The sequence below is a fragment of the Stomoxys calcitrans genome, chromosome 2, assembly GCF_963082655.1.
Source record: "Stomoxys calcitrans chromosome 2, idStoCalc2.1, whole genome shotgun sequence".
Taxonomy (NCBI): Eukaryota; Metazoa; Arthropoda; class Insecta; order Diptera; family Muscidae; genus Stomoxys; species Stomoxys calcitrans.
In genome coordinates, this window is record NC_081553.1 from 142186911 (window position 1) to 142198616 (window position 11706).

The 11706-nt window shown below is 35.2% G+C and overlaps 1 long non-coding RNA gene across 1 annotated transcript; it reads right to left on the reverse strand.

Annotated features, from left to right (window-relative positions):
- Window positions 1-8083: 8083 nt before the first annotated feature.
- Window positions 8084-11382, reverse strand: LOC106093720 (uncharacterized). Its single transcript, XR_009397229.1, has 2 exons — window positions 10764-11382; window positions 8084-8373 (listed from the first exon to the last, which is right to left on the reverse strand). It is a non-coding gene; the product is annotated as an uncharacterized LOC106093720 (long non-coding RNA).
- Window positions 11383-11706: the final 324 nt, after the last annotated feature.

The following is an 11706-nucleotide window of genomic DNA, read 5'->3' on the forward strand; positions in this document are numbered from 1 at the left end:
TCCTTTTCAAGATTTTTCTATTTCAAAGAAACCTCTTCAAATTTAAGAACAATTGTATAATCTCTAAAATTGGGGTCAAATGCAATATTCACTTTAATTAGGAGTTAACATCGTTGAGAATGCTAAATATCAATCAACACAATCGAGAGAAAGGCTAGTGAATGGGGTTAAATTTTGCCTACAGTTTATGACATTGAGCGCTGATTATCACCCATGTTTCATTTTCTTTGCGGACAAAATTCAATGAAGTTTGTATACCCTAGTAAAAAGTTAAAAATTCAGGACAAATTTGGGATTAAATTGTATCTAATTGAATTTAATTTTATATAATTAGATACAATTTGATTCAATAATCTGATCATATCATTTCTATTACTCGAGTACACGGAATCGATCGGTTTCATTTACGAAATTAATTGGTCTTATTGATTTTTGAATCTGCCTCATTCACAAAAATAATAACTTCGATTGTATTTTGTGAAAAGGTCAAAACAATTACATATATTCAAAGAAGGAAATTTGAAATTTTCAATAATTTGTTTAATATATCCAATTATAAAATTAAGTGAACATTTTCTATGAATAGAACAGAAATGATTGTGTTAAAAAAATTGGACAATAATTTTAACAAATCTTTCAAGGAAAAATCTATTATTTCTAAGAATATATTCCTAAAAAATTAATTGATGGAGATATGTGAATCGATTATTATTATTACCATTTTTTTATGAAAAGATGCAATTTGAAATCACATTTGAAACTGAAAACAACTTTAAATTTAGTTAAAAAGTTATTGAATCAGTTAATTTTTGATTGAATACAATTTTAGTTTCAATTAATTTTTTATAAGTGGGTGAAAGCTTGTTTTAATCGATTTGACAACTATGTGATTAGAACACGTGGTTAATTTCGAAATCAAGATATATATAGTCTTTGAATGCAATTTGCAAACAACATAAAAAGCGCAAACACGGGTTAAAATTTTATTTGAAAAAACGTTCTTAATTTTTTTTGTGCAAATAGAAAATTTCAGTGAAATTTCACTAAAGGACCAGCTTTCATTAAAAGCTAAAATCTCAAACCACTTTCACTTTCCCTATATGCAAAATTCTATTGCAATTTTCACTAAATTGCACTTTATTACAAACTAGTAAAAACGTGTTACGGACGGTTGGGCCGAATCTTACATACCCTCGACCATGGATCACAATTGATTATGAGGGGTCATAACAAGAAACAACATGGGTTTTTTATATGCTTAGATAAGAATTGCGCCCCATGGAGGCTCAGGAAATATATTCGGGAGATCACAAATGGGAACTATAACTGGTTTTTGTTATTTAATGACAATTATTTATGCAACATTTCAGGCACCTTGCTTGACTCCTTCGAAAGTTAACTTGCTTTCTACAGACGGACGAACACATATGGCTAGATCGACTTAAAATGTCATGAGGTATTATTAATTACTTCAAAATAAGGTTAACAAAAAACAATTAGTAAGAGATCAAAAACCTAAAATTTAAGAAAAACTAACGATTTTCAAATACAGAACTGAAGACTACTACACACAATGTCTTATTTGTGAGTCGAAGATTTAGTATTTGAAAGTTGTAATCCTTTGAATCTTTAAAGCCATCTTTATAATATTGTAAATTATAATAGATCTGACAGCTATACAATACAGCCAATGCATAAGCTAGACATAATTCTTTTTCGCTTAGTCATGCAGGGTTTTTGTGGTTTCCGAAAATTTGTCTTAATGCCCAATCACATAAAACCGTTTAAGTCTAATCCGTAATAATGCAATATCATGACTGACATGCAAAGTCACATACAGGTATGTGTAGTTGTAATTATTATGAATTTAAGATAATTACGAATATTTTAAGGATAAGTCTAAGATAAAATGAAGACGAACACAAAAGTAAGTAGTAATGAAATCAATTCTTATTTCTCTATATTTTTATGATAGTTTAAATGTAATGAAAATTGTGTTTTAAACACTTTAAATTGGACGACGGACAAAACGGACAACTATGGTACAATCACAAATATTTATTTTTAAACAATATACTTTAGTGACATTTTGATTTGTTCAACAGTGGGAAAGAAAATCGTGTTTGTAGGCAATCATTTTTAACTATAGATTTTATTTTCGAGTCCCTCAAGTTTAAGAACACACAATCCAGTTGTTTAATTCCTGCAATATCTGTAAAATCGTGTGACATTGTTAAATTTAAAGCAAAAACCGAGTTTTTGAGTTTGGCCATTGTCACTAGTGGAAAATAAAGTTCACTTCAGATTCTTTCGATATTGAACATTGCATTATTTTTGCCTCACTGTTGCGTAGAAAAGATTTGTCAATCTGTTTGTATTTAATTAATTTAAATTTTCTACAAAAGAACTGAAAATGTGAAGTGTTTGTGAAAATCAATGGTTGTGCAAGAACATATTTGCATATTTTTAGCATTTGTAATTATAACATTATTATGTATGCTGTTGTTGTAAATTAAAATAACGCTTTGAGTGCCCAAATTTTTGTTAACGTTTGATTAAGAATTTATTTAATTTTCTTTTCAAAGAAAACATGTTTGCTAAACAGTAATTGATTTGTTTTGACAGAAAATTGATATTTCACAGATTTTTAAATATTCGTTAAAATCCTGCTCTTCGTATTAATTTAGAGTTTTTACCATAACCATTGTTAATTTTCATAGATAAATTAGATTCATTATAAATTATATAACATACCGCAAGCAGAATTCTGCTCGTATATAGAGTTTCGGAAGTCGTAGCTTCCAATTGTGTATATTGCTTTTTTTCTTTTCTTTTTGCTGTAAATTTGATTTTTTTTTCTCATTTATATTTTTATTTTATTTTTTTCGGCTGAACTGCTTGCTTTGAAGAAAAATAAAATAATTAACGACACCTATAAGCTTGACATTTGCTTTAACATTTTGGGAACAAAAAAAAGTTCTGTTATTTCCATCCTCTTTGAATTTTCGGTGAAAGTCCAAGCTACTTACGAGCAAGAAATGTTGTTCTATAATTACAAGATAAAATAAGGTCGATTTTCAATAAACGAATTTAAATAAGTTAATAAAGGGTAAACAAGTAAGAATGTGCCTAATTCGGATGGACGGATCTTTGAATATCCACCGCTAGAAAAGTCAAATCGGTTCAGTTAATATGAAAGATATATCAACCAAATGTGAAACAATATGGTCTATTTACAATCCCTGACAACCAAAACTGATAAGGAGTATAATTTCATTCCATCAATTTCATTCGAAGATTCAATTCTTAGCGTCGATAGATTGAAGGGCAAGGCTAGATCGAGTGAGAATGGCAAGACGCTCATGATCGTTATTTCTAAGTGTTACTCTCATATTCATCAAGCTATTGGGCCAGTCGAGTGGAGTATGCCGTTGCCATCTGTAGTATTTGCAGCTTTTCAATGTTGAGCTTCCGTGCAGTGTCAGATCGTACTTTATGCGCCATGTTCTACCAGGTGCGAACCTTTGCTGGAACAAGGAATGATCCGAATCTATATTCGCTCCACGGATCTATCTATGGCTTTGTGAATATTTTTATGTTGAAATCTGATGCTACTAACTACCGCGGCGAAATCTATCAGCTTCTACCCATTACTGGACGTTATCTCGTGAAGGCTTAACTTTCCGACAGAACGATTTTAATATCATGAGCGGGGCAGCGGCCATATTCTCTCTCTGGGTGTTCGTAGAAAATATCCTTGGTCTGCTGATGTTGAAGGATTTGGCTTTTATGCGGATTATTGCAGCCTCTCATCCACCGGAGTAAAGCTGGAGACAAGGTGTTTCAGGCTCGGACTACCCACAAATCCACAGCCAAATTCATGCCTCGTGTTATGCCAGCTATAATATAGTTCATCACCGTTTGGTGTTGTTGTGACGCCATTCCTAGTCCATCGCACTTCCTGTAAGGCGGTAATATCTGCCTTGAACTTCTCTAATACATCCGCCAGCGCGTATACAGCACCTTCTCTATAAAGAGTGCGGACATTCCAGGTGCAGACCCGCACATCATGGTCTTTTGTTCGTTTGAGTTGGTCGTTAACTTTGGGGAGGTCCGTTTTTATACCCTCCACCATAAGATGGGGGGTATACTAATTTCGTCATTCTGTTTGTAACTACTCGAAATATTCGTCTGAGACCCCATAAAGTATATATATTCTTGATCGTCGTGACATTTTATGTCGATCTAGCCATGTGCTTCCGTCCGTCCGTCTGTCTGTCGAAAGCACGCTAACTTCCGAAGGAGTAAAGCTAGCCGCTTGAAATTTTGCACAAATACTTCTTATTAGTGTAGGTCAGTTGGTATTGTAAATGGGCCATATCGGTCCATGTTTTGATATAGCTGCCATATAAACCGATCTTGGGTCTTTTCTTCTTGAGCCTCTAGCGCGCGCAATTCTTATCCGATCAGAATGAAATTTTGCACGACGTGTTTTGTTATGATATCCAACAACTGTGCCAAGTATGGTTCAAATCGGTCCATAACCTGATATAGCTGCCATATAAACCGATCTGGGGTCTTGACTTCTTGAGTCTCTAGAGTGCGCAATTCTTATCCGATTGAAATGAAATTTTGCATGACGTGTTTTGTTATTATATCCAACAACAACAAGTATGGTTCAAATCGGCCCATAACCTGATATAGCTGCCATATAAACCGATCTTGGATCTTGACTTCTTGAGCCTCTAGAGGGCGCAATTCTTATCCGATTGGAATGGAATTTCGCACGACGTGTTTTGTTATGATACCCAACAACTGTGCCATGGTTCAAATCGGTCCATAACCTGATATAGATGTCATATAAACAGATCTGGGGATTTGACTTCTTGAGCTTCTAGAGGGCGCAATTCCTATCCGATTTGGCTGAAATTTTGCATGGCGTATTTTATTTTTACTTTCAACAACTGTGTCAAATAAGGTTAAAATCGGTTTATAACCTGATATAGCTGCCATATAAACCGATCTGGGATCTTGACTTCTTGACCCCTAGAAGTCGCAATTATTATCCGATATGCCTGAAATTTTGTACGACGGATCCTCTCATGACCATCAATAAACGTGTTTATTATGGTCTGAATCGGTCTATAGCCCGATACAGATCCCATATAAATCATTCTCTCTATTTTATTTCGTAAGCCCCAATGGGCGCAATTCTTATACGAATTGGCTGAAATTTTACACAGGTCTCCAACATATAATTTAATTGTGTTCCGAACCGGACCATATCTTGATATCGTTTTAATAGCAGAGCAACTCTTTTCTTATATCCTTTTTTGCCTAAGAAGAGATGCCGGGAAAAGAACTCGACAAATGCGATCCATGGTGGAGGGTATATAAGATTCGGCCCGGCCGAACTTAGCACGTTTTTATTTTTTTTTTTGCCTAAGAAGAGATGCCGGGAAAAGAACTCGACAAATGCGATCCATGGTGGAGGGTATATAAGATTCGGCCCGGCCGAACTTAGCACGCTTTTACTTGTTGATAGTAAAAATTTGAATTTTCATTGTTAGGCCAGAAACTTATACAGCATCGTATTACATTTAGTACATCATATCGATGCGTCGTCAGAGAGGTATAGACTATGGTACACAGTTATACAACTCTATGGGTCCCAAAGTTTCACTATGCAAACTTAGTTAGAGTTTAATGTCTAACATTTGCGTGGATTCGGATTTTCAACTGTTAGTTTCTTGTTACTTTCTTTCGTTCAAAAACGAAATTATATGTTTTTTTTTTTTTTTTGGGAAAAGTATATAAACCAATTATTATTCATGTTTTCTGAAGTTTGTTCATTCTAAAAGTTCCATTTCCATTTGCATTTCCAATGAATAATGTTGACTATTTCCAGAAAAATATTTGGAAAAACAGTGCAGTTTTTATTTCGATCACAGGAGGATATCTTACGCACTTTCTATAATCAATACTCGAAGTTAATTTAATTAACCTCACATGTACCAAGTTTTAAATCGACAGGCTGCAGAAGGAAATTAACTAACAGATAAAATTCTGAATGTCTTAATAAATGGCAAGATTCCGGATTTATAAGCAAAATTGGGCAGCACTGACAGCACAAAATCATTTTGAGCCTACCTAAAATTGTTAGCAAATACGAGAGCACATCAAATGGCCGGTATATATTGAGCATATGTCTAAATCTGATCAGATATTAATTCTGCATGACTATTGATATACCTCATACCGAATTATGAAAATCTATATCTTCATTATTTTGGCTATGTATTTAGACATCAAATAAAACTCCAAGTTTTGTAAATATCGGATATAACTGGCAGCAATTACGGCCATAACAAACAAGGAAAGACAAAGGTCTGGCTGTGCCGAATATATATAATACCCTACACCTCCCTTATATCGCAATTAAAATGGACAGTCAGACATACGGATATAGCCTGATCGAATCACAAAGTGATTCTAGGTCGGTCAATATACTTATCAATGTGTCTTTCATTTAGATGTTACAAACAATGATATAATAACACCTTGTACCACAGAAGTGGCAGTCTGCCATCTGACTCACTGGACGTTTTCGTCCATTGTGATACCATAGGAACAGAAGAAGGAAGATGCCTTCTAGATCCTACCGTTAAACCATCCAGATCGCTTTAAAAAGCCCAATAACTTGCGAATGTTCACATTCGGTAAATCAGACATGTTCTCAAAGAAATGAGAAATGGAACTCCTTCTAACTGCTAGTACGGGATACACACACAGAAGGTGTTCTGTAGTCTCTTCTTCATCGATGTCCTCACAGCTTCTGCAAAAGTTGTTGCTGGCAACCTTCAGTCTGCCAGCATGTTTTCCGATTAGACAGTGACCTGTCATGACGGACTTAATGACTGAGACGTCTGTTGTAACGACAGTGACAGCAAAGCAATAGACCTCTTCAAGTCTGGATGAGGCCACATAGTTTTGGAATGCTCACAGCCCCCTCTTTGTGACCATCCATCATTCGTTGCTCTTCGGGCCTTGTCCTGAAAACTTAGCTTACATGTCGCTAGAGGCATACCCACAGATTCCAGTATCCCTGAAGTGTGTAAGGTAGTTTCTAGTCTCGCAAGCTCGTATGCTGTACAATTCCTTGGGATATCTCTGTGGCCCGGCAACCAGAACAGCTTAATTTTGAACTGTTCAGCCATCTCGTTGAGAGATTTGCGAAACTCGATGGCAGTTTTTGTGTTCAGAAATACGTTCTGCAGGGATTTAATGGCTGCCTGGATGTCTGAGAAGATATTTATACCAATCGTCGTAATGACATTATATCTTAGCCATTCCACCACTCCCTTAATTGCAAGGATCACTGCTTGATACAAATTGCAGTGGTCGGGTAATCTCTTCGATATGACCTAGATCTAGATCTTTAGAGTACACCCCAAAGCCCATCTGTTCGTTAGTTTGGAGTCATCCATATAGAAGTCTATGTAGCTTCAGTTACCAGGGATATCGGTGTTTCAATCGGTTCTATCAGGAATAGTGGTACAGTACATTTTATGAAAAAGCGGCTCAGGTAGGGTGTAATCCACACATCCTGGAACATCGGATATTGTATCAAGGATAACACAGTGTCCGTAGCCGCAACATGTTCAATGAGAAAGCTTCCTTTACCTCAAGTCAGTGGTCGTTGCAATTTGGGTAGCCACAATGTCCAGAGGCATAAGATGTAGCATTAAATTCAGTACATCAGATGGTGTCCGGCTGTGAAGCACAAACAAGCCATCCTTTGGATCCGGTTAAGTATTGAGCGGTAGGTGGATTTTTGAAGCGCCGTCCACCAGACCACAACACCATAAAGCATTATAGGTCTGACAACTGCAGTATATACCCAATGCGTGACACGCGGTCTAAACGTAAAACGGTAAAAAAATATGAACGTTAATCGTTTTTAAAATATATTCCATTGATAATTTACAAACACTTCACAAAAAAATCCGGAGAGTATGCATTTGTTTGGTACTGGTACTCAATTAAAAACTGATTCATAATAAAAAACACATAAAAAAAATGCTGGATTCACAAAACATTGTTATAAGTTTATTGTAAATGCTAAATGACAACATTCTGAAGTACACAAATATTTGATAAAATTTTAATATTTAAGTGTTAAAGTAAATAACTTCACTTGGATTTAATATTTCAAGATTGCTTTGTGATATAATACGAACCACTTGGAAGGGGGCTTGTTTAAGCGAATGCTCGTAAATAATATTTTTATTTTGATATGTTCCAGATGTTTTAGTGGTGTCTCCACGGCTCAGAGGTTCACACATACATTTATACGATCCAAGCATATGTCATCTGAAAGGGAAAATAATCATAAATCTTCGTGCTGTTTTATACAAAACGAACAACGTCATTACTTAGAGAAACGTAAGTGTAGTGGATTGTTTTCTAGGAATAACCCTGGCGACACTATCACACTAGTATTTCGAATTTGTTTAGCTAGAGAAGCATAAACTCATGCCAAAAAACATAATCAAACACAAACTTTTGCCTTCAGAGTTTGCTAAATTATGAATAAATTTTTCCCCATTATATTGCAAGCTGGAGATGAGTTTTCTCTGTGAAGAATTACTTTACCGAAACAACGTTTAATGAAAAGAAGTACCGAAACCACATTTAATGAATTTAGGCAAATTCGAGGAAATATGCCTTCTTTAAAAAAAAAAAATTATAGTTTTCGAATGTCCAGCCCTTTTAAAATGTTTGATTGCTGTGCCAGTTTGTCGATGTCTTGTTAAGTTATGCCACAGACATGGCGTGAAATAACAGCGACATGTAGGTGACGATCATCTCAAGTAGATCAAAAACAAAACAGCATATTGTGAAGCGTGATTTGTTACCATGAGTTTTTCGAACGCGTGCTCTGTAAAGAAACGGTTGCATGAAAGTGACAAATATGGAGTACACATTTCAAAACCTAAATAAATGGTGCAGAAAATACATTTTATACATTAAAGATAATTTTTCAGTCAGGAATAAAATGTTTTTATTCTCATTAAATAAAGACAAATAACAATTTTTTCCATTCAATATTATAGGAAAAATTTACTTGAGAAGGAAAACAGGCAAACATTCCACATCAATATAGCCTATAAATACCGCAGAAATCTGCAATTGTTTTCCAACAGCTATTTGCAGTACCATAAAAATAAAAAAAGTCTTAATTACAAAATAGGGATAAAGGTTTTATGATGCCTTCATCCATTTCGTCAAATATTCGTTTGACGTCATCATATAACAGGTAAACGAATTTCTTTGGGTGTTTTCTTTTCCTAAATATTTTCAAAATTAACTTTGTTGTCAAATGCATCGCATGTATGCCGTGTTGCTGCGAAAATTAGCGAGGTTTCATCAACTTGTCATGATTTTACAAAATGGTGGTCTTTTTTTTTAATTCTCTGAGTGAAATTGTTCAATCAAATATTCTTTATGGAATAAGAATCGCAAATCTTACACAACACACTACATCTTTTAAAACTGCGAGATCTTCGTATATAATGTCCTCCAAACATTTTATATTTCATCCTTCTTCACCATTTATTTAGTTTTTTTAAATATTTACTCTATATTTCTCACGTCCATCGTTTCTTTTGCAGAGTTCACTCGCACATCAAATAGCCCATGACAACAATTCATGCTTCAAGACATGCTGGTTCTCATTTGATCTACCTGTTATGTTTATGGCATAAAGTCTCTGTTATTTTAAAAAGTTTCTCGCGCGCAAATCACTTCCAAGCAAATGATGGTCCGTTTTTCCGGAAAAACTGGACTTGTCGCAATCGTACCAATAGTATAACGCACAACAGTCAATTCTGAGTGGTACACAACCATTTGTTTGCCAGTTGTCTTCGAAGAAATCAGGAAAACCAACCGCCGAAAACGGATCATTCTGCACCACAGTGGTGAGTAGGAGCTTTCAATTGCATTTTTGAACACTCAAAATATCGATGAGTCATCCGCCGTATAGTCCTGACTTGGCACCGAATGACTTTTTTTATACCCGTACGTAAAAACTAAAAGAGAGGTCAACGATTTTCGACACCTGAAGAAGCGGTTGCTGTGTTCAGAATGCATGTTTTGGAGATACCTCTATCAGAGTTGCAAAAGTGCTTCGGCAATTCGTACAAACGCATGCAAAAGTGTATCGATCTTAATGAGGGTTATTATGAAAAACAATAAAACAATTTCGATGATTAATATTATTCCTTATCCCGAAATATAAAAGACAACCCTCGTATGCAGTTGGTGGCCTGCGTATGTTTTTCAATTATTTCAACATAATTTAACAGGATGTTTAGAACAATTATATCAACGGATTTAGTTCAGCATACCTTGCAGCTTGCAATTGAAACAGGAATATATTTTTGAAATTTAATTGTGTCATAGTTTGTACTATGCAGGTCACTCTACACTCGTTTTATTATCCCGGTGAATAATTTGAGGGTTAAAATCTGGGATGTGGGAAATTCTAGTCAAGGTGAAGTTATTATGTCAGAAGAAGAAAAAATCCCTTACCTAGATTTTTTGGATCACTTTCAATATGGTTCCCCATTTTGGTGAAGGGTATAAAAAAAAGCCTGAATATTTCTGGAATAATAAATGTAGTGTCAAGTTCCTAGAGGTAGAGAAAGTGCCTAACGCCAATATCCCTCCAAACATGTACAGGATGCCCTAAAGAAACTTACTTAATTGAAAAAACTCCCGACCGGTGAGTTGAACTGGGAGCGAGTCGAGAGTGCGCATCTGGAGGGGGAAGTCCCCAAGTTTGTTTTTCTCTCTTGCCATCATGTATTGGTGTAGGGAGCAGCGGGCCATCGCCGTCGAGACCTTCTTTTCTAACGGTTGCTCGCTTGTTGCTTACCAACGTGCCTTCCCTTACCGTGAATGCATGAACTTAATGTTAAAAACTTGTGGTTTCGGCAAGATGGTCCCACAGCACACACAGTAAGAGACTAAATAAATTTGTTGCGACAACATTTCCCCGACCGCCTCATCTCTCTTAGAGGCGATCTCCAATGGCCGGCGCTCTCTCCAGATTTGAGTCTGTGCGATTTCATTTTATGGATTTATTTGAAATTCCTGGTTTATGTCGATCGACCACGTACCACAGCACATCTCAAGAACAACATTCGCGACTCCATTGTCAACGTACAGATTGCAGAGTGGACACGAATTTCAAAAATCGATTTAATCAGTGTATGCGCAATAACGGTCACCATTTACCCCACGCCATTTTCAAGACTGCATATAAAATGTGATATTGTATTGTCAAAAAAAAAAAAGATTTAAAACAATAACTGAAGTACTTTTAATTTTATTGACGTTTCAAATAAGTAAGTTTCTTTGGCGCACCCTGTATATTGACTTGCCATGGAAATTATTTCATATTTATATATGCCTTCAATGGTAGTTTTTAATTATAAATAATACAAATATATCTAAATAATGAAGGTACCATTTTAGCATTATCAAACTTTTAAAAATTTCTATCACTGACTATTTGACAACTCTGAAATGACTTGCACATAAACTTGTTTGTCAATTTCATATCAAAAATGTAAACAGATATTTTGGAAAACGTTATCCGTTCAAAGGTCATCTTTAATTCGCAAAGACTTTTTTGCCAAT